The sequence below is a fragment of the Desmodus rotundus genome, chromosome 8 (genome assembly GCF_022682495.2).
Source record: "Desmodus rotundus isolate HL8 chromosome 8, HLdesRot8A.1, whole genome shotgun sequence".
Lineage (NCBI taxonomy): Eukaryota > Metazoa > Chordata > Mammalia > Chiroptera > Phyllostomidae > Desmodus > Desmodus rotundus.
In genome coordinates, this window is record NC_071394.1 from 51,094,748 (window position 1) to 51,119,349 (window position 24,602).

The window sequence follows — 24,602 nt, forward strand, 5'->3', positions numbered from 1 at the left end:
CACCCCTCCTCCCAGTCTGGATGGAGGTAGTTTCTTTAATTCTGTGTTGTCAGGCTTCCACTCAACTCAATTTCTGACAGTTCTAAGTGATGGTTGCTCTATATTTTAGTGTAATTTTGATGTGGTTGTGCAAAGAGGTGAGCCATGTCTGCCTATGCTGCCATCTTGACCGGGAGTCATAACAAATCAGTTATTTTTGAGAAGTCTCTTATTATACTCATCTTAATGACATAAAATTAAAATTTTCATGTTTTTTTACATTTAGTATGATGCCAGCCACTTTTTCTTCATTTAGATTTACATTCTTAAGAAATTCTTGTGGCAGAGGGGAAAATAAAAATGTCATTTATAAGCTGATTTTTTATATAATTAAAAGTATACACAGATTTAATATAGTTATATTTTATTTAAAGAATCTGTGAACTTTTAATTTGTAGTTTAATCCTAAGAATGTAGACTAATGTGTATGGAGAGAGAGAGCAATTAATCAGTACTTTTAGAGACTTTAAATGAAGACTTCCCCACTGAAGTTTTATTATATCTAAATGAACCAAAAATAAAAATAAACTTGACATCACCTAAATAACTCAGATATATTCTTAAAATGTATTAATCTGTAATAGTGTGGTTGTAATATTTTGTTAAGTAAATAATTAGATATTATAGATGAGTTCTACAGAAAAAATCACTAAATCTCCAAACTCTAATTTTACAGGGGAATATTATGAGGTCCAACTTCTATCGATCTACTCCCAGGAGAATGTAAATTTGGATACAATATTTTAAATTTAAATTATAAGGCCCTGGATGGTATAGCTCAGTGGATTCAGCACAGGCCTGTGAACCAAAGGGTCACCAGTTCGATTCCCAGTCAGGGCACATGCCTGGGTTGTGGGCCAGGTCTCCAGTAGGGGATGTGTGAGAGGCACATTCATGTTTCTCTCTCTCTCTTTCTCCTTCCTTTACCCGCTCTCTAAACATAAATAAATAAAAACTTTTAAATTTAATTTATAACACAGCACTTGTTTTTAGAAAAAATTTTTAGTTATGGTTTTTTTTGGACTTTTGTAAACTTACTCATTAACATAAATATACTAAAACAAGTATATGGATTGATGTAGGTTATTTCAACAACAATAAATTTTCTTGATTTATTCATGTTTTACATTATTCAAAGGTAGACAGATTAACAGTAATTGATTTGAGTATCTTGCTGCTGATATTGACATAATCTAGCTCATTTTCTTAATCTAAAGAAAGAGAATTAAATTTAGTAGAATTAAAAATGCCAATTATTGTTATTAATTTATAATTTCCTTTTAAATAAGAATAGCAACCACAATATATCAGGAATATCTCAGCAATTGTCACAACAACCTGAGATGGGTTAAGTAAATCCCCACGCAGTTATTTGGCACAGAGTAAATTATATTGGCCAGATCAAGATAGTCACAGATACTCTATGACTTTCATTTCCACCATCACAAGCTGAAGAACCACTTTCTTTTTTCTTCTCTTTTCTTTTAAGTCCACACCTGAGGATATATTCATTTATCTTAGAGATGAAGAGAGAGAGAGAGAGAGACAGGAACATCAATGTGAGAGATATCGATTGGCTGCCTCTTTTATGTTCCCCAACTAGGGACTGAACTCCCAACGCAGGTATGTGCCCTGACCAGGGTGGAACCTGCAACCTTTTGTTGTGCCAGATGATACTCCAGCCAACTGAACCACCTGGCCACGGTAGGAACCAGTGTCTTTAAAGGGATTTGTTTATGGTACTGAAATGCTGACCTCCAAAAATTCTTAATTTCAGTAACCAGAGGGAAGGTAGGAGGGTATACTGGGGGGGGCGGGGCAGGGAAGGTGGAAAGTTTTCAGGAATATCTATAAAGGACATATGGACAAAACTAAAGGGGGGTAGAATCAAGGGTGGGAGGGGGGATGGCTGGGGTGGGGGTAGTGGTGGGAGCAAAATGGAGACAACTATATTTGAGCAACAATAATAAAAATAGATGACTTTGTAACTGCTCTGAAAAGAATGACTGATTTAGAGGGCCAAAATAGAGATGTAGGCAGAAACACTTCATTTCCTCACACAACCAAAAATATGATAACAATCAATTTAAAATCAAAGAATAACCAGAACTGCCAGAAAAATATTTGCATAGAAGTCCAACAACCAAGGAGTTAAAGAAACATTCAACCAGACAGTAGGAGGGGCAGAGACGGGCAGCAGGGCAGAGAGGACTGGGTAAGGCAGCAGCTGGCAGATCACGTGGGCAATCTCACATTTGCATGCAGACAAGCCCCGTGGGAAACAGGGGAGCTAGACAGACCTTGAAAACCAGGGTTTCAGTGCAGGAAACTAAAGACTCAAAACCACAGACTGTAAAAAATCTGTGGAGATTGTGGCAGTGGAAGAAACTCCCAGCCTCACAGGAGAGTTCGTTGGAGAGACCCACAGGATCCTGAAATGTACACAAACTGACCTGCTTGGGAATCAGCACCTAAAGGGCACAAACCTATTGTAGGAAGTGAGGGAAGTGACAGAAAGTGGAACTTGAGCAGATCCAGCAGCATCGTTCCCTCTGTGACCCCTCCCCCACATATAAAAAGGGTAGCAAAGAGGGTTGCCACACCCTGGCGAATACCAAAGGGTCTGCCACTTACACCTAACAGGTGTGCTGAGACAAAAAATATGGCCCAAATGAATGAACAGATCAAAACTCCAGAAAAAGAACTAAGCGACAAGAAGATAAACAACCTGTCTGATGCAGAGTTCAGAACACTGGTAATCAGGATGCTCACAGAATTGATTGAGCCCCGTCACAAAATGAAGGAAGAAATGAAGGTTACACAAAGTGAAATAAAGGAAAATATACAAGGAACCAACAGCGAAGGGAAGGAAACCGTGACTGAAATCAACAATTTGGAACACAAGGAGGAAATATGCATCCAACTGGAACAGAATGAAGAAACAAGAATGCAAAAAAATGAGGAGAGGCATAGGAACCTCTGGACAACTTTGAACATTCCAACATCCGAATCATGGAAGTGCCAGAAGGAGAAGAGGAAGAGCAAGATATTGAGAACTTACTTGAATGAATAATGAAGGAAACCTTCCCCAAACTGGCAAAGGAAATAGACTTCCAAGAAGCCCAAGATGCCCAGAGAGTCCCAAAGAAATTGGACCCAGGGAGGAGCACACTAAGGCACACAATAATTAAGTTATGCAAGATAAAAGATAAGGAGAGAATCTTAAAAGCAGCAATTGGAAAGGAGACAGTTACCTACAAAGGAGTGCCCATAAGGCTATCAACTGATTTCTCAAAAAAAAAAAAAACCCTTACTGTAGGGAAGAGGTCTGCTTGGCAATGGTGAATGTGGCTGCCCTGCATCGGAAAGCCGACAGGAGAGAAGTGGTGGGCAGGAACCAGACCCTCAGACCGGTTTTCCCGTGGGAACCAGGCCCAGCAAACGCATCCAGACTCTTTTGGCTTGCTCTTGCTAAAACTCCCTCGCCCCGGTCTGAAACAGTAGATGTTTATTGCCTATCTTCAAGGTAATTTCCAAAGCCTGTATGAACTTTCCCACGGACTGAGCGTAATCAGCTCACCACCTTTCCCTTCTGCATTTGTTATTTTCGTTTCCTTGGTTGTACCTGAAATGTAGACAACAACATTCTATGTAATAGGTAATAAAACCTGAGAGAAACAATAAAAGCCTGTCCAGGCAAGGGTCAGGGCGCTCTCCCCTTGAGGGAAGCCGCCATAGCTCTCCTCCTGAGAGAGTACTGTACTGTCCCTTTTTCTCCACAAGACTTTTGTAGTCTGAGTGCATTTGTTCTCGTCTTCAGCCACAAACCATTCAGACTGTGCAGAACAGAGTCTGCAACACCTTACAAGCAAGAAGGGCCTGGAAAGAAGTATTCGAAGTCATGAAAGGCAAGGGCCTACATCCAAGATTACTCTATCCAGCAAAGCTATCATTTAGAATGGAAGGACAGGTAAAGTGCTTCCCAGATAAGGTCAAGTTAAAGGAGTTCACCATCATCAAGCCCTTATTATATGAAATGTTAAAGAGATTTATCTAAGAAAAAGAAGATAAAAAATAGGAACAGTAAAAATGACAGCAAACTCAGTTATTAACAACCACACATAAAACAAAAACAAAAGCAAACTAAGCAAACAACTAGAACAGGAACAGAACCACAGAAATGGAGATCACATGGAGGGTTATCAATAGGGGAGTGGGAGGGGAGAGAGGGGGAAAAGATACAGAGAGTAAGTAGCATAAATGATAGGCAGAAAATAGACAGGGGGAGGTTAAGAACAGTATAGGAAATGGAGAAGTCAAAGAACTAATATGTATGACCCATGGACATGAACTAAGGGGGCACATATTTCTGGTAAGAAAGGGGTGCAGGGTGGAGGGGAATAAAGGGGAGAAAAAAATGGAACAACTGTAATAGCATTATCAATAAAATATATTTAAAAATGTGAAAATCATGTTAATTATGGTCACTAACTCCCAATAATAATAGTTATAATTTAATAAGTACCTAATATATCAACTGTTTATCCTGATTTTCTCATTAATTCTCCTAATAACACAATCAGGTATTGTTATCTTCCTTTAGAGATGAGAAAACAGCCTCACAATGTTAAGAGTCTCATAGCTAAAAAACAATTTAATCCCAAACCTGCACTTTTTCCACTGGGCTTGCTACCACCTGGTTATTTTGCCTTGATTCCAATGTGATTAATTTTTCCCAGTCATTAAACATAATTTTTTTAAAATAAAAACTGACTCAAAATCCTGAGCAAATTTAAATAATCTTTAAGATGTTAATCTCATTAAACAGAATGAAATGCTTAAAATTCATTTTTTTTAATTTTGAGACTATTTTTTTAGATTTATAAAGTACTTTAGAGTATATGGTAAAAATTCAACTGATGCATTCAGTTAAAAATGAGATTTAATTATTTAAAAATCTTTTTTTCCACTTTGAGCAATCAGTGATTCCAGGAAGAGGTCGTTTGATCTTCTTTATTTTTCTCATTTATCAGCTCAGACTGAATATTAAGCATTTTGCTCTCCCCTTTCCTCCCTTCCTTGAACTGTGCAAGAGAAGTTCAGTTTTAGAAAGGAATTTTTCAAAACAGCCACTGACTGAGTTACCACGTATAATCATGATTTGGGTAGTTTAAATGGTAACATTTAAATATTATATTTGGAATACTAACTTCAGTAACTTAAGTGTCCAAAATAATTCATTAGAGCAACCTTTAAAATGCATGCTACCATTATTCAGAAAAAAATCTATCACTCATTCTATAAATGATGTGATATAAAAATATTTTCTTCAAAATAACTTGAGGAAATTTTGACTTATACTTCATGGTCATCTTTTTATTTATATGAAAGAGCAACTTTCTATGCCAAGGAATTTGAAAAATGATCAAAGGTTTAAACCCTACCAAACATTTTCATCCCTAAGGAAATCTATTTTCAGATTAGATATAACCCCAATTAGAATGTGGTTTCATTCCTTATAGTGTTAACAAGATACCTTAAGTGCTGCCAGTGTTATAAATAGCATCTCCTACAATGTTTCGTCTATTACTTCTTACTCACAGACAGTTGAATTTTAAAATTTCATGGGTTCATTATTAGATAAAGACTTTTTTTTTAAGGACTGCCCAGCTCTGGCCAAGTTGCTCAGCTGGTTGGAATGTTGTCCCAATGTGTCATGGTTGCGGGTTCTATCCCTGGTCAGAGCCCATACAAAAATCAACCAACGCATTCATGGATGAGTGGAATAACAAGTCAATGTTTCTCTCACTCTTTCTCTCTCTCTTAAAAAAAAATCAATTAAAAAAATAGACTGCCCTAATTACTTACAAGTTGGAGTTGAGCCATCTCTGGTATTGTGATAGAGTCAATGGAAATGCTTGTTACATTCAACTGAAAATGCGACTGGCCCTGTTGGAGAGGAAAAGAATGCTTATGATAAACATAGGCATGTTTTCCCAATAATTTGTTAGAACTATAGGGATGGAGATAATATAATTGTAGTTTACATCCTTTCCTTCTATGCTTTCAGAAGAATTTGCCTGAGAGCTTTTCTCCTCCCCTAACCTCGGTGGGAGGTAGTGAGTTATAATCTGTGAAAAAAATAATCTAAATTTCTCCTACATTGTAAACATCTTACACAATGAAACCTTCAGTTTCAGGAGAGCTTTTAGGAATAATTAGGAGGGAAAAGCTCTAGACTGAAAAAAATCTGTAGAGAGCAAATCAAGTGGATGTGAAGAATAAAAAATAAATATCCTTTTTTTCCACTTTCTCTTCTCCAGATCGTTATTTCATTGCATCTTTGTTTTATGTTTATGTGCAGGGACATTTCTAATTGCAGTAATCTTCTCTAACAATTTTATTCTAACTTTTTCTAAATATATTGCTTCCTAAATGAGGCAAAAAAAATTACTTGCACAGCCAGAGTTTTCCAGTATGTTTTTTTAAAGGTACAGAAGAAAATTTATTTAGCTTTGTGAGACTTTACTTTCAAAATTATATATACTCTTGGCACAGGAAGACTTTTTAAAGTTTCATAAATTACCTTAACAAGGTAAATATTTAGGTTGATTTTATGAAGCTTCCAGACATTAAGTTCAAGAAAGTTAATGGCTACCAGGACTTGCATATATTATTACAATCAAAACAGTAAAATAAACCAAAGAACAACACTTTCCTAACACCCTTAAAAACATAAGAAATTGCCATTTTTGGTCAAACATTTATACCTATGCTATATTCATTTGACCTCTGATTTTATACTTTTTTTCTAAAAATAACTAACAAATAATCTTTTGTGTTAACTCCCCAGTCTTAACACCACAAAGTCACTGGTTTTACTTTGGTTATATTTATATCATTCCAAGTAGGATGTGCTTATTAAGCCTGTTATACTCCAGTAACTTCGTGAATGAAAACAATATTAAGAGAATTAAGAATAAATAATGGAGCCATTATTTCACTGATCCTCATCCAATTTCAGGAAAATCACTTCCAAAAAGCAGCAATTCTGCCTGATAAATTCATGTCTAAATATAAACTGAAAGAAAAGTGAAATTATGGGAAACCTATGATGGTTTAAGTAGATGTCATGTGCTTTTAATAGTTCAACACTGGTAATACTTGATAATCAAGAGTAAATTAATAGGCTAACATTTTTTAATGTTTATTTTAATAAGTATAAAGTATATAAACAATTAGGTAAGCTTGTGGGGGAGCTGACCAAGATACATAAATTATGAGATGTAATTGTGCATCTAAATTTTCTATACAGTTTTTTTGTTTACAGAATATTTATTAAGGTTGTTTAGTGTACAATTTCTCATTTGTCATGTTGGAAGTCCTTTATTGTAAAGACTATCCTTTTGTCTGATGACAAACAGCAGCCAGTGTCAGTGAGTATTCTGGACCTCCATGTTGGATAAATTCAATTTCTTCTTAAGACAGGTTTCCTTCTATATTTCTGAGGTAACGTTTTTATTATTTCTGCAGTGTCTGGTGGACCCTGATGCATCAGCCAATCTGCCAATTTATTTCCCTTAAAATGCTGTGAAATTGAAGAACAGTTAGATGGTAGTCCTGCTGACCTCAAAACTTTTGACACATTCGGTGTAGAATGGTCTCTTCTGTCAGGGAACTTATTAATGGAGCATGTGGCCAGACTACCTCGGTGACCCTGCTAGCAGATGCCATCTTACTGCCCATCATGATGACCCCTGAGAAGGGACAGCTCCAGTATATTTATTTTTTTTAAAGTTCAGCTATATTGAGGAATAACTGACAAACTACATTTCAAAATACCTTACTATGAATGTTATTGAAATGAGCAATTACTACCTCATTATCATATATTAAAAGTTTTACCAAAATAATTTAAAATATTTAATTACACATTAAAATAGAATAAGCATTCCCAGGAAAGATTTTTCCTAAGAAGGAAATATAAGTGGGTTTAGAAAATTGAAGAGAAAAAGGTCACAAACAGTAATACAACTAAGCCAAAATCTAATTCATCAAAAGAAAAGAAAAGCAAGTTTACTACTCATCGTCCACATAACCTAGCCTATGTGTTTATTTTTTCTTTCTTCTGAAGTATTTTTTATTTTCACTGTGATCTATGAAGAATTTTTCAAGGAGTGACTATACTAACACTTCATCAATTAATGAGTGCTAATGAGCCAATATTTAAAATAGTAATAATTTATTCTTTTGACTTCAAATTCAAACTATAAATCCTGCCCTTTACAAACCACACTTTACTTTTAAATCTATTATGTAACATAAGAAATAGTCACAGGAAAGAGTTATACAAATGGACAATATTCCAAACCTAACACATAAGCTATTTTTCTCTTCATAAGAACAGGCAAGTGTTCTGGGAACAGAAAATCTCTATAAGTATAACCAACCTTTGAAGCAGCCATGGTGACATTCACCTTCACAGATTTGCCATTGCTCTGACTCCAGCAAGCAAGAAGCCAACCCACCTGCTTGCCTCCCAGACTGGGATCCCTGTCAGGTACTTTACACACCTTCTCTGTTTAATCTCAACGAGAATCCCCACCATGGCCCTTCTCCATGTCACAGACACCTGAAACTCAGAGTGCACCTTGTCCAGGACCCACAGCTCTGTGACCCATGTGAGCCCAGAGCCGGTGCTTTCTGTCCCATAGCACACGGCCCCACCAATGGCCAATTCAATACTATCAATAATCTTTTTACAAATCCATCAGCTGGAAATACGAGCCTTTCAGAGCTTAAAATTTTTAGTATTTTGTTTTCTTATTCTCTCTCAAGTAACTACCACTTAATAAAGATAAGACATTTTTTAACAGTTCACTCACATTTCTTTTATATCCGCAGAGAACACATACTCTGCCAAGAGTAGACACGAAGCATGATAAGTGAATAATGTTATGCATTCTGTAGAATTTAAGCAAAGCTAAAGATTCATACATTACATTTTTTAAAATATTAACAAAAATACAAAATGTTCACAGTGGGCATACTATTCAGGAACAACAGTTAAATTTCAGATGAATAACTTGTCATTTTACTAAATTTAGCTCAATATTTATTTTCCATTGGACAACAGTATGCCTTTAATTGTAATCACTCTCGTTAAAGGTCTTGAAACCTTGAGTCACCCTCAGTGGTCCCTCCCACAGCTTTGCCCTTCTCTGGCCACCTGTCCCTCATTCCCTTGTTATTCTGACCTGCCCTTTTCTTTCCACTATCTTCAAATACTGAAGTAAAGTTGGGCTCATGCAGTGGCCAAAATATTTCCCAAAGCAGATTCCTTCAAAACTACTTCTATGGGATGAAAAGGAATGAAAAAGAAGGAAAGAAGGGAGAAAGGGAGGGAGGGAGGTTGGGAAGAAAAGTTTGACTAACATTGGTTTACTTAAAGTTTCTTGGACAGGAACTACTATAAAGGACACATGGACAAAATCAAGGGGGAGGGTGGAGGTGGGGGAGGGAGGGGGGTCAGCCGGGGTGGGGTGGAGGGATGGGGAGAAAGGGCACACAACAATACATTGTAATTGAATAACAATAAAAAATTAAAATTAAAAAAAAAAGTTTCTTGGACCACCGGTCTTCATATATAGTGCTTCTCTAACAAGGGGCTCAGTGGCCATGTTCCTGACAGTGGTAAACCAAGGAAACCTTTTGTACAAATTATCTTTCCAAATGCACTGGAAAAGTAGGTACAGAGCTGTGGCTGCATATGGGGATGAGAGAGTGGCAGTGAGCTACTGAAACAGAGGTATGGCCAGAGTTATGGAGGGCAGTCAGGAATTGCCTGTATTTCAAAGAAACTTTCCTGGAGGTTCTAATATATCTTTGCTCCTCCCCACTCTCCCCAATTAAAAATCTTTGGTGGTCTCCAAAGCTCAATGTACATAAGAATCCTCCAAGAGCATGATGCATGTGAATGACCTACACTCAGAGATTTAGGATATTCACAGAGCATGACAACAATTCCTTCACAGAGCATGTGGTGAAGGAAGAAACCACTTCACCACAACGAGACTGGGAAGGAGTGCAGAGGTGGGAGAGGGCTGGCTGGGCACCCACTGGAAGCAGCTGAAGTTCCAGAGGGATATTTCAGTAGCCAGGGGGTACCCCTGAGAAGTGTGGGGTCTAAACCCCATGCAGGGCTCCCCAGCCTATAGCATCAGAACTGGGAAAGGCACCCAAATAATATATAATTGTGAAAAGCAGCAAGGTTTCTGCCCACCAGGGAGAGATAGCTGGAGACACCGAGAGCCTCATAAATGGCCAATGCACAAAATTCTGTTTGCAGCCACTTACCCTGGGCTCCAGCAGAGTGGACTAGAGATGTGCGGGGAAAGTCTGGGGCTGGTGGCCTGGGAAGAAAATTAAACAGTTAGCCAGCAGGATCCCAGACCTAAGTCATTCCCCATACTTCAGGAGCCCTCTTTCTCAGGCAGCACTCACCTCCAAGTGGCAGCAGTCTGAGGGGAAGCAAAAGCTCCACCCACAAGAATCACTCTCACCCCACCCTGTGGTGATTAAACCCTGTTGCTGAGGAGAACAGCTGTAAGACTTTCCCTCTTTAAGCCTAACAGAAAGCCTGCAGACAGAGGCAGAGCTCTGGGAGCTCTGAGACTTTAGCTGACCTTCCCCTGGGCCCAGTGCTGGTAAAAGCCAATGAAAGCAATCCTAAGAGGGAAATTCACAGGGCTATCTCCAACACACCCACACACACAATCTTACTTTACACTAAAAGGAACTTGAAAAAGAATAACAAACAAAGCCCAAAGTGAGTAGAAGGAAGGAAACAATAAAGATTAGAGCAGAAATAAACAAAATAGAGCCTAAAAGAATGATACAAAAGGTCAATGAATCCAAGAGCTGGTTCTTTGAAAAGATAAACAAGATTGACAAACCTTTAACCAGACTCATCAAGAAAAACAGAGAGAGGACCCAAAATATAAAACGAGAAATGAAAGAGGAGAAATAACAACTGACACCAAAGAAATACAAAGGATTATAAGAAAGTATTATAAACAACTATAGCCAACAAACTGGATAACCTGAACAAAATGGTTAAATTCCTAGAAACATACAATCTTCCAAAACTAAATCAGGAAGAATCAGAGAATCTGAATAGGCAAATTGCACTTACTTAAATTGAAGCAGTAATCAAAAAACTCCCTAGAAACAAAAGCCATGGACCGGATGGCTTTCAGGTGAATTTTACCAAACATTTCAGGATGAACTAACACCTCTCTGTCTCAAACTACTTCAAACATTTCAAGAGGAGGGAAGGCTCCCATGCTCATTTTACAGGCCAGCATTATCCTAATTCCAAAACCAGATAAAGACACTACAAAGAAAGAAAATTATAGGCCAATATCTCTGATGAATATAGACACTAAAATCCTCAACAAATATTAGCAAACTTAATATAGCAACGCATCAAAAAGATCACACACCATGATCAAGTGGGATTTATGCCAAGAATGAAAGGTTGGTACAACATTTGCAAATCAGTAGATGTGATTCACCACTTAAACAAAATGAAGGATAAAAACCACACAATCATATCAATAGATGCAGAAAGAGCATTTGATGAAATCCAGCACACATTTATGATAAAAACTCTTAGCAAAGTGAGGATAGAGGGAACATACCTAAACATAAGAAAGGCCGTATATGAGAAACCCACTGCCAGCATCACACTTAATGGGTAAAAACTAGAAGCGTTCCCCTAAGGTTGGGAACAAGACAGGGAGGTCCACTTTCACTTCTCTTATTCAACACAGTACTGGAAGTCCTAACCACAGCAATTAGAGAAGAAGAAATAAAAGACATCTAAAGTGGAAAGTAAGGAGTAAAACTGTCTGTATTCGCAAATGGCATGATACTGTACATAGAGTTTCCCAAAGACTCCACCAAGAAACTACTAAAACTGATAAATGAATTCAGAAAAGTAGCAGGATACAAAATTAATATGCAGAAATCAGTTGCATTTTTATATGCCAATAACAAACTAACAGAAAAGAAAATTAAGAAAACAATCCCATTCAAAATTGTTTCAAAAAGAATAGAACACTTTGGAATAAACTTAACCAAGGATGTAAAAAACTTGTTTTTTGAAAATTATTAGATACTAAACAAAGAAATTGAAGAAGATACAAATGAGTGGAAGTATATACTGTGTCATGGATAGGAAGAATTTACATCATTAAAATGTCTGTACTGCCCAAAGTAATCTACAGATTCAATGCAATTCCTATCAAGATTCCAATGACATATTTTACAGAACTGAAACAAATATTTCAAAAATGTATATGGAACCACAAAAGGCTCCACATAGCAATAGCAGTCCTGACTAAGAACAACATAGTTGGAGGAATCATGCTACCTAATATGAAATTAAGGCCATTGTAATCAAATCAGCATGATACTGCCATAAAAACAGACATATCCATCAATGGAACAAAATAGAGAGCCCAGAAATAAATCCATACATTATAGTCAATTAATATTCAAAAAAAGTGCAAGCACATAGAGTGGGCTAAAGATAGTTTATTCAGTAAATGGTGTTGGGAAAATTGAACAAATAATGTGCATAAAAATGAAATTAGACCACCTTGTAACACCACACACAAGAATAAATTCAAAATCAAAATCAAAATAGATCAAAGACTCAAATGTTAGACCCAAAACAATAGAAATCCTAAAAGAAAACATAGGCAGCAAAATCTCAGACATTGTTCATAGCAATATTTTTTTCAGATATATCTCCCCAGGCAGGGGAAACAGAAGAAAAAAATAAACAAATGGGACTACATCAAACTAAAAAGTTTTGCATAGTGAAGGAAAACATCAATATAATAAAAAGACAACCCACAAAATAGGAGAACATACTCTCTGATACATCTGGTAAGGGGTTAATATCTAAAATTTATAAATAACTTATAAAACTCAACATCAAAAAACAAACAACCCAATTAAAACATGGGCAAAGGACCTTAATAGACATTTCTCCTACGAGGACATACAGGTGGTCGATAGACATATGAAAGGAGGTTCAATGTCATTAATCATCAGAGAAATGCAAATTAAAACCACAATGAGATATCATCTCACACTGTCAGAATGACTATCATAAATAAATCAATAAACAATAAGTGCTGGCCAAGATGTGGAAAAAGGGGAACCCTTTTGCACTGTTGGCGGGAATGCAGATTGGTGCAGCCACTGTGGAAAGCAGTGTGGAGATATTTCAAAAAATTAAAACTGGACTTGTGTTTTGACCTAGCAATCTCACTTCTGGGAATATATGCAAAGAAACCTGAAATACTAATTCGAAAGAACATAAGCACTCCTATGTTCATTGCAGCATTATTTACAATCGCCAAGATATGGAAGCAGCCCAAGTGTCCATCAGTAGGTGAGTGCATAAAACAATTATGGGGCATTATGATGAAATACTACTTGACTGTAAAAAAGAAGAAAATTTTACCCTTTGCAACAGTATGAATGGACCTGGAGAACATTATGCTAAGTGAAATAAGCCAGTCAGAGAAAGACAAATATCATATGATTTCACTCATATGTGGAATCTAATGAACAAACTGAACTAACAAGCAAAAGAGAAAAAGACTCATAGATAGAGAATAGCCTGACAGCTAAGGGGTGGGAGAAGGGCTGGGAGTAGATGGATTGAGCAAAAAGGTAAAAGGACTAATGGACACAGACCACAGTGTGGTGACTGCAAGGGTGAGGTGGGTCTAAGGAGACTTAATGGAAAAAATACAATAAAGTAATAATAATAAAGAGAAAAATGCTGTGTGCTTTTCAAAGAGACAGAATTCAATGGATGAGATAATCCAACTGAAAAGGCTAACAATAAGTCCAAGTAAATCATGTTTTAATAGTATTTTAATTTTGTTAAAATGTAAATGACTACACATTCTCAACATGATATATTTTAGTTACTATTTCCTGGCAATTTGTTGATAGGTATCGAATTAGTATTATAACAAATGCCTACCCTCCAAAATATGCTACTTCCCTCTTCTGTGATATGCTACACAATAGCAGATAAGGAGCAAAACATCTGGACTTGTCACCTGGCCACATTTTTATGTCATCCTACACAGCAACAAAGATCAGAAATTTATTCTCGAATGCTCTAGATCTCATTTCCAGCAATAAAAGTGAAAGCCACAGGAAATAAATTAACATTAAAAAAGAATTTTTGAAATCCTTATTTTCTTAGCCAATCCCTAATTGAAAAGTAGTCCTCTATGACTGTCATTCCAGGGAGAAAGAAGTGATCGTGTGTGATTTGTGCACTTTCTGCACAGAATTTCCCTACCTAGCAGCTAGGTGAATACGCTCCTGGAAACAGGTAACAATTGCTACTCGGAAACACTTTGAACGGGCAGAAATTCATCCATCTAAGTTAACTCTGGCATAACAAGTGTCCTTCTGGTGATAGCACTTGCCTAATATATTTAGCAAAATATCATACTTAACTCTTTACATCTTGAGCTGCTCCTACACTAACAGTTTTTAGTAACACAAATAGCTTCAAGTAACTCTGTAAATCATATATTTAAAAGTGCCCGTCTGTAACCCTTTCTCGGTGATATGTGAAATAGAGAAAAAACATTTTTATTATTCACATGGACGAAATTCTTACTCACCAGGTAGGACTGGCTAAGTGGTCAGATGTAATAGTAACAGACTTACAATAGAAGGAATTTGGGTTGTACATATAAAATTCTACAATTATGCAAGTCCCAGCAGTAGTCAGTGTGTGTATTTTTTTAAGTTTTATCAGAACTATGGGGACATTTGCAAAGTGAATTTTGCTTTTTTAAAAAAGATTATTTATTTATTTACTTACTTTTAGACAGAGAGGAAGGGAGAGAAAGAGAGGGAGAAAAACATCAATGTGTGGTTACCTCTCTCGCACACCCTACTGGAGACCTGGCCCACAACCCAATCTTGTGCCCTGACCAGGAATCGAACCAGCGACCCTTTGGTCCACTGGGATCCACTGAGCCACACCAGCCAGGGTATGAATTTTGGATTTAGGTATTTTTGAACATGAAAATAACTGCAAAGACATCACAAAGGAAGAGGGCCTATGAGGATACATACAATTCTGAGAGGCAAAAATGAGAGAAGTACATTCCAGAGGATGGCACATTAGCAGAGGCAAGGCCGGTGGTGTCTGCAAGGAGCAGGCCAAACCCCTGTGAGAACCATGGAAAGGTAGGTGGGGCAGGACACAGGGAGATGGGGATCTCCTGCCTTCAAGAGAACTTAGAACTTTTTTGAAAATCAAGAGAAGCCACTGCAGACCTGTGACTGCATAGGAACCAGCCCTCACTATTTACTAAGAATATTCCTTTGAATATTCCTTTGAATATTCTTAGTAAATTGTTCAGAATTACCTCAACAAAATGACCTTCATATCCTTGCCTTAAGCCCCAAGCCCGCAAGGTTTAATATCTAAAAAACACAAAACTGATTCCAGAAATTCTGCTGAGTAATATAAATATTTACTAAAATCTCTTAAAAAGGTAAATGAGAGAAAATACACATTAAAACCTTCTGGAAGTCTCCCTTATAAAGTCCTGTTCCCCATACCAATTCCTGTCTTGTCCCAAATTCCTCTAAACCTCTCCTCTACTCCCACCACGGGCCATTTCTTAGACATCTGATCTTGCCTTTATTTCAGTGGGCAAGCATCCAGTGCTCCCTTTCTTTTGGCAAAGTTCTGGGTAGGATTCTCCCCTCCATTCTGCTGGTGTGATGATCAGAGACAATGGGAAGAGGGGAGAAAAGGCTAGAAACTGCATACTTTCATCCTGACTGGTGTAGCTCATTTGGTAGGGCATCGTCCTGCAAAGCAAAAAGTCTCACTAGTTCGATTCCCAGTCAGGGCATATGCTTGGTTGGAGGCTCTATCCCTGCGTCAGGCACAGGTGAGAGACAACAGACTGATGTTTCTCACATCAAGGTTTCTCTCCCTTTTTTCCTCCCTCCCTTCCCCAGTATATAAATAAATGCATACATAAAAATAAATATATTTAAAAAGAAAATGCACACTTTCTAAGTCTTATCCCAATAAAACAGACCAGTAGGGAGCACTCATGGAGCTAGGAGTACCACCTAGAAGGTCAGTGGAACACTGTCATGAGGGCTTGAACTACAGTGATGTGTAGGACAATAAAAAGGGATAATCAGAAATTTGAGGCAGGATTTGTCAATGAAACTGAGCTCCTCAAGAATAAGAGTCAATAATTGTTCCCAAACCCATCAGAGTGACCTCAGATGTCTGTTTAGTGGCTAAATGAATGGAAGAGTAAGTGCATGAAAAAGAGGCAGGCTGCTGACAGGAGGAGAGCCAACAACAGTTAGTCCTGAGTGCTCCTGGGAACCTAACACACAATTCTTCCTACTTGCTCCTCCCCCTCACAATCCTAATGGCATCCTGACTGATCACCCTCTTGCCTCTGGCTTTCACATTCACCACTCCCTCTACCTGAAATAGCCCCCAAACCTTGAGCCTGGCATCTGTGTTTAGAGCGGATGGAAGGGGCGGATGCGCAACTGTACGGGCAGCAAGGATTTCACAGCCCGCAGCATGGGTGTTAGGTCTGGGGGACAGTGCTTATGTTGTCTCAGAATTAAGGGAGTAGCATTCCAGATACACCCGGCGGGGATGAGAGTCCTTGGCCTCCAGAACTTGGGAGATGTTTTTAAATGAGCTATGAAACTTTCCACCACCATCCCCTGAGTGAGTTTTGTGAGAATATCCAGACAGGTCCTCTATTCTCATGTTCTTGTTGGTCTGTGATCCACACCCGGGTGTTCCATTCACAGACTCAGATGCAGATTTAATGAGCTACCAGTTCTCCTCATGCACTAAAGTACAGTAATGAAAAGATGAGAGTATCACAAACAGCTACAGGAAGCAATGGACTTTGATGGTGACCCACAGATCACTCTCTGTCCAGCTACATTGTTTTTCAAAACTTTAGATTGTTACCACTTTTAACTTTTAATAAAGTATTCTGTTTTCTTCCTTGTAACTCACTTCAGTAAGTCTTCACTGTCTTTTAATAAAAGAGAAAAAGATCTGTTAAATCTAAATGAAACAGGTCTGAATTAATATATTACCATAAATATTTCTGTAGTTTGAAATTTTGTCTCACTCTTTTACATTCCAAAGTGACATTTTATTCTTTGTGATAAATATTTGGACTAACAGTAATTCCAAGTACATAAAGGGTATGGCACTGCTGTGGCCACCTTCACACTCCACCTGGGAAGCTCTGCCCAGGTCCTAGATACAGGAGTGCAGCTACCCAGTGGAGTTTCCTAGGCCCTTCCCATCAGCTCCCTCTTCAGGTTTCCCTGTGTGCCAGCCTCCTCCGCCTGCACACTTAGATGCACTGGGAGAGCACAGACACTTGGCTGCCTCTGGGCAGCCTCAGCCCTCTGCCCCGTGTCTGGCATTTAATAGGTACTCAGTGAAAGTTTGTGGAGTGAATACGTATATATTTGTACCATAACAATTATGAAAGAAAAATGATACTAAGTAATCCCTCTTTGTTTTCTAAAATGTGAAATATGAAGCAAAAGACTTTTGAGATGACAGTAAGGTGGGGCCTGCTGGGCTTCCCCAGGCAGCCTGGCCTGTGTTCTCTCAGCAGCTCTGGGGGCCCTGAAGAGGGTTCCCCCTGCCCCCAGCCTTGGTGGACTGCAGCTCCTCCTTGCTCTCTATTTACACAGGCTCTAGCCAGAGTCAGGGTTGAATAATCTTTTCTCTTTCCTCACTGCCTTCCATCTGCTATGTGTGCCCTGCATTCCTCTCCACCCACTTTGACCTCCTTGTGCCCTGGGATTTTGTGGTGTTCCCTGGGCTTTTGTGCTATATAACCCTCAGGCACTGGAAGGAACCTGGGTGCCCAGAGCTGATCTGGGAGCCACTAGCAGTGTTTTGAGCCTGCTAAATTGGCCTAGAAGGCTCAAGGTTAACAAAAGCCAAGGCAGCCTGCTGAAATCCGTGGGGTCCTCCACCATGCCCTGTGGCTAACCTGGTGGGGAAGCAAAGAAGCATCCCCAAGCACTTGCCTTGAGGGCACGTGACATCCTGGATCCTACCCACGAGGAGACGCTGACAAGTACGTCACCTGCCCACCATGCCTCCCTGGCTGGGATTGGGACCCAGAAATTTAAGCTGCCTTACCAGCGTCCTGAAAAGTTCTCCCACACCTCGCAAGGGACAAAACAAGATGGTTCCTTTACAAGAGGGATTGTTGGTGTTACTTAAGTCTCAACAATGGTAAATCTAATGAACTCCTTGCCTGTTTCCCTGAGAACCGATTACCTGCAGAGGTGCTCTGTTCTAAAAAAAATAAAAAATAAAAAGCAGCGCCTTCCCTGTCGCAACAGTAATTCCGTAAGACTCAGGCTCAGAGCAAATGACCAGCTGGGACCAGGATTTACCTGCACCCCGGAGGCAATGGGAGCCCAGCCGGCCCTGTTGCGCAGAGGAAAAGCTGCCGCTTAGGCTCCTCATCTGCAACGCGAGGTTCCCAGGGATCCCAGGGCCTCCCCCTGGATACCCTGCGGGCACAAAGTCAGCACAAGCAGCGGGGTCCCACGACTTAGCCCGCCGCTCCGCTGCGGGGAGCTGAGGACCCAAGAGGACAGGGTTTCTCCAGGGCCCAGCTGCCCGGCCTCCCTGGGGATATCTCCCGGAGTCACCAGTTCAACTGCTCCTTCAGGTGAAGTCACCAAGGATTGCCAAGGTTTGTGTCCAAGACCACAAAAGGCCAGGTTTTTTTCAAGATAAAGAGCTCCTCTCCACACGTTTGGTCGATGCTAATGACAGAAAAATGATTTTAAGTCCACTTGCCCTGATTAAAATAAAGGGGCAGGCATCTCTGATATATCTTACTCCGTAAATTATGGTGGTTTGGATCATTTCATTAGCCTGCTTTATTGCTTTATATTAAGTATGTATGGAGAAATGTTTAAATTGATGGCTTATTATCCAATTACTTAATTGCCCCCAATCAATTGAATGCTAATTATCTATCAGTTGCTATTTTGTGAAGTGGCAAACATGTGAGAGAGGGGAGGAATAAACCACGCTAGACATTGTCCACCGTTCAATTACAAAGAGGGCTTGTCAGTCACAAACTGAAAAATAATCCCAATGCCTTCAGATCATTCTTTCTAGACTAGGAAGACTCTATCAAGAACAAAGAAAACTGAAAGCTGGATTATTTCTCTGGTTTCTGTATATTGAAACTAGAGGAAGAAAATTAATGAACTTTCAGTGCCTGACAATTTGAGCTCTATTTGTTGTTCAGTCCTTAGCCATGGGACCTCAAGCAAAGTATTTATCCTCAATTGTCTCTCTGACAAAGCGGAGAGATTGAATTCAGCCGTGCTCAGACAACTTGTACCATGTATGGGTCTGCGAGGAATGCAGATTCTGACACTCCAGGGATTTCAGTTCCGCATGGCAGGTGCACCTTTAATCTGCATTTGAAAGGCCTCTGGGTAGTCCAGAAGCAAGTGGTCCTTGAAATCCGCTATTATTCACTCAGTAAAAATGATCTGAAAGCAAACTAGGCCATGCATAGTGGGAAACACTGGAACTACAATAGTGATTAAAAGTGATAGACAAGATCCTTGTCTTTGGGAAGCATCTAGCTTCTGGGATCTAGATCCCCCACATAATAGTTTTACCATAACTACATAGGTTGATTAATGCTAAGTTACTCTTTGATTTTTGTTCTTTGTTGTTCATTGTTTATCCTTGACTACTTTTTTTTATTATTCATCCAGAATGGGACATTTTAACATATCCTCTTAGTTAATGATACATAAGACATAATAACACTGGTTGGTATACAGCTGAGAAAACGTAGGTAATAATAACTTTGTAAGAAACAATGTAGAAAACTATATTTGACAAAACTACACATTGTTTCCAATAACATAAAAAATGAAAAAAAAACATTGGGTACCCACATATACTCATACGCTTGCTGATTCCACACTGATGATCTCTGCCAAGGAGAAAACAAACTGGACTTTGTAGGAAGCTGCTCTGGGTAGAAACACAGGTAAAAGAGCAGTACAAAGTGGTCACTCTGAACACAGGGGACGAGTTTAAAGAAATCATTGAATTATATCAGAATTATACGAGCTTAATTTATAAATGTGTGTGCATTTTTTCTCTTACATATTTAGTCTGAGCTACCTTCACATCATTTTTATGATTCTGGATCCGTGAGCAGCAGTATATTTAAATGAAGTGGAAGGGAAAAATACTTACAATTCCCTAGCACGTGCTTCATAGTGCATTCTATTCATATTTTTGAGCTGAGATACTCAGATACAACAATAAAGAAAGAAATTATAATGGTATTTGGTAAATATTTGAACCATAACAAACTTTTGAAACGTTTGTGTCTGATGCTGAGTATATACAAACCATCCAAGTGATCGGGAGTAATTTAAGAAAGTAAAAGATTGAAATTTCAAAGTGCTTAATAAACTTTTATATGTAAAATGCTACACAGGGAAAAATAAATTATAAGCCTCCACTCTGACTTTGAAGGAAAACAAGGTGATATTTATTAAACTGTGCTTAAAATAATAAAAATTAATCATGGTCTATGGTGCCAGCAATTTACTGGTGCCATATGAACTAGCTGCTGTTAACTCAAGTGAGAGTAGAGAATAGGACACAGTCTAATGTGGTAGTTTCAAAAAATAAAAAATAAGTAGACTCCCAAATCAATCTACTTGTATCAAATCCAGCTCAACCACTTCATAGCTATGTGACCTTATGGAGTATTTAACTGTCTCCAAGCCTCTGTCTCTTCACTGTAGAATTGACTGCCATGTATAGGTTAGACTTAATCTTAGGCTCCTTTAGAATAAATACAAAAGTAGAAACTACAGGTCAGCCAAAAACCAAGTGCCATTTGATTTTCACAGTTTTCAGTCCATTGCTAGTGATGTGGCTAATGTTTTCATTTTTCTTTTTTTAAGCATCTGCCTGGATCTTCTTCTTTTGAGGAAGTGGCCACAAAGGGCTTTTGCCTGTAAACACTTTCTGCTTTAAAGAAGGGAGATGTTTCTGACCCCTCATAGGATCTTACACATCTTGAAAAAGTTTAGCTGGCATAAAGCTTGGAATAGTTAACTGTGGTAACGGTTAAAAACTTGACCAGAGACTGACATTGAAAGTTCTCTTGGATATGTTTGACCTGTGAATTCTCCTTTCTACTACATTAAAGCTTGCTTTCCATGTGGTGTGTGAACCTTTTGGATGAACCACATTCCACCACCCTGTCAGCCAGTGACAAACTGAATTAGCCCCATTAAATTCCCCCTTCTAGAACCTCACTTGCCATTGCTGGGAACCGCCCTGCCTGGTTTCATAAGCTGTAACCCCCCATGGCTAAGGCTGAGTGAGAGAGGTTGAGACCCTAAGCCACTAAGGAGACAAAGTTTATCTCCCTGGCAGGAGCACCGCCTCTGCCCAGTTTACTTCACCCTGCCTGCCCCCCCCCCCCCACCAGTGTATGACCAGTGTAGGACAAGTAAGATTCCTCAAGGGAGGGATGACCTAAAACAGGCAGAGTCATGAGGGGACCCTCAGGGAAGGACTTGGGGGGGCTATGGAGAAAGGGGCTGATGGACCCTCACCCCTCGGCTTTGACATGGCCTGAGTCCTCATTCTGTCTGCAAGAAGTCTCCTAATCTCTTGGCTGCCTTACTTCCCCTGCTCAACCTAAGCCTGAAACAATGCTGGAGGTGGGTTCAGCCCTGTGCTGGAAAGGGCAGGTTCCCCCAGGACAATCAGGCCTAAGAAAGAATGCATAAAATCCTGTGAAACCTGCTTTGCTAATACCCTCAATTTAAATGATAAGGGTCTAAGCATGAAATGAGCTTTTCCCCCCAAAGTTTTATGGTCCTTTAGCTATCTGACCCTGACTCAAAATAAGCCCTCAGAGTTCTTTGAATGTTATCTATTTGATCATTACTGCCTGGCAATGATTGATGAGCTTTCCATATACGCCCTGTATTCCTATGCAAATTAAGTCAATAAAACCCTGTCAAAGCAAGGGTCAGGGAGCTCTCCCCTTGAGAGAGTGGCTGTACCGTCCCTTTTCCTCCACAGGACTCAGTAGTTCATGTGAATTTGTCTCGTCTCAGCCACAACGCTGAGGACACTGCTTGCTGATGTCCATGTCATGCCCTAAAACAGATTAGCAGGAAACTTTTGCATACATTACCTCCTAAACCATATCTGAACCTTTTCCAGCCTGAAGACAGGAAATTTATTTTTTACTCTTCTTAGAACCTTGAAAAGAGCTCAGTAAATATTTTGGGACTGATTAGAGAAAATCAGCACTATTCTTAGGAATATAAAACGATACTCTGCGTAGAGCAATGTTAGAATGAAGCTAAGTCATCAATAGGTGGCAGTGGTGATTTACTTTCTGGACAGATCATTCAAACAGAAAAGTAGTCAATTGCCAAAAATGGCTAATTTCATTTTCCATCCCCGCATTGCATTTTCTACCAGCCTCCAATGCCCTCACATCTCTCCCAGCACTGTCTGCTGCTGCCCTTTCTAACTGCTCTCCGAACAGCTGTAGCTATAGCAGCTTCCTTAGCTACTCTTTCCAGTCTCATAAATTAATTGATTGTCATTCTTAGAAATAAAAGAAATTAGCCCTGACTGCTTAAGGATCTCTGAAGAAAGTATTACATTCTTTTTAGATTGTTAAAATGCTTAAATAAATGATTAGAATAATGAGAGAAATGGGTTTTTCCAACACTCAGTAAAATACAAATTTAATTGCTACTCCTAGTTTCACTTTACCTATTCAGCATCAGAAACAATGCTTACTTTATAATGTTTTCAGAAATATAATTTGAGGTATACAGATAGAAATATTATTTATTGCTTTTTTTCCTAGTTAAAAAAAATTGCTTTATTGCTTAAGTACAGACATTTTATGCAACCAGGCAAGAGGCTGTGGGTGACTCCTATTTCCAGTTGGGAGGGAGGACTCGTTTGGTCTTACAATATCAAGCCAACCAGTGAATACCGCTCTTGGTCAGAATCAGACAGAATTTAACATCCTTATCATTTCTGTTCCATTCAATATGCTTTCGAACAGCAATAGCTTTCTTAATTCAAAGGCAGAGATCCTCAGGAAGATCAGGAGCAAGTCCTTTGGACTTAAGAATTCTCAAGATTTTATTGCCTGTCACAAAACGTACTTGTGCAACGTCATGTGAGTCTCTCAGGATCTCACCAATTTGTGAGGGAGTCAGGCCCTTCCTGGCCAGTTTGTAGATCTGCTCCTTCAGGTCGTCAGATCTCAGCTTCAGCCACGTGGGGACGCTGGGACCGGCCCTTCCCGGGAGCAAGCCTGAGACCCACGATAGTGGAGAACAGACTGCAAAATGAGAGCAAGAACTGGAACGCCGCAGGAAGCCATCTATTTATTGCTTTAAATACGCCATTCACGTGGTGGTTTATTTCTTATGAATGGATGCTGTGCCACATGTTAAATTAATGAACTTTTTTCTGAGTGAGATCAATGGTTGCGCTAGGAATACAGTGAGAGGGAGTCTCCAGCCCTCTTGTATCGCAGAGCATGTTACGTATATACTATAAAGTTTGTTTAAATTTCCATCTTCTTTCTTCTTAAACAGTCTTAAATATAAAACAAATAAAAACCCTTGAAGGAAAAATTACTTTATTTATCCACTAATATCCTTGTAAATTTCCTAAAGGTGATTAATATGATTATTTAAACCCAACTATCCAAAGGAGATTTTTTTTGACCGTTTTATGAGGGGTTAGTTGCTTTGTATTTTATGGCTGGTTTTGTTTCTCTCAGATGCTCAGCATCCTTCTGGTGCTTCTCCAGGCTGTCCCTATGCACGGAGGCCATGGCCAGAGCTGAGCTGTGCTTCCTCCATGTTTGATACCATCTCAGCCTTGCCTTGTTCACAATGAAGTCCCAAGGCCATGCTCATGTCATGGATATCTCACCTGCAAAGACTTACCTTCCATGTTCCCTCTCTTACCTGCATTCTCTTCTGAGAGATTTAAATATGTATATGTATATGTATGTGTGTATGTACACACGCACATATGTCTTTTTAGTGATAATATGGCTAAAGAGACAAAACATTTTAGTATATATGTGTGTATATATGTATGTATATTAAAATGTTTTAAAATATATATGTGTGTATATATTAAAATAATACATAAAATAATATATTAAAATATATGTGTGTATATGTGTTAAAATAATGTCATCTGTCTCTTTAGCCATAGTACTACTAAAAAGACATCCTCCCCCTTTTTATCACATTGAACAAGTGTTGCTGCCCTACCCGCTACTGCCCAGAACCTCAGCACGAAGAGCTCAGCATTTTAGTTTGATATGTTCATTCCTCTGATT

The 24,602-nt window shown here is 38.9% G+C and overlaps 1 pseudogene; it reads right to left on the reverse strand.

Annotated features, from left to right (window-relative positions):
• Nucleotides 1–7,437: 7,437 nt before the first annotated feature.
• LOC112320784 (alpha-ketoglutarate dehydrogenase component 4 pseudogene) lies at nt 7,438–7,788 on the reverse strand (annotated as a pseudogene).
• Between the last annotated feature and the right edge of the window lie 16,814 nt (nt 7,789–24,602).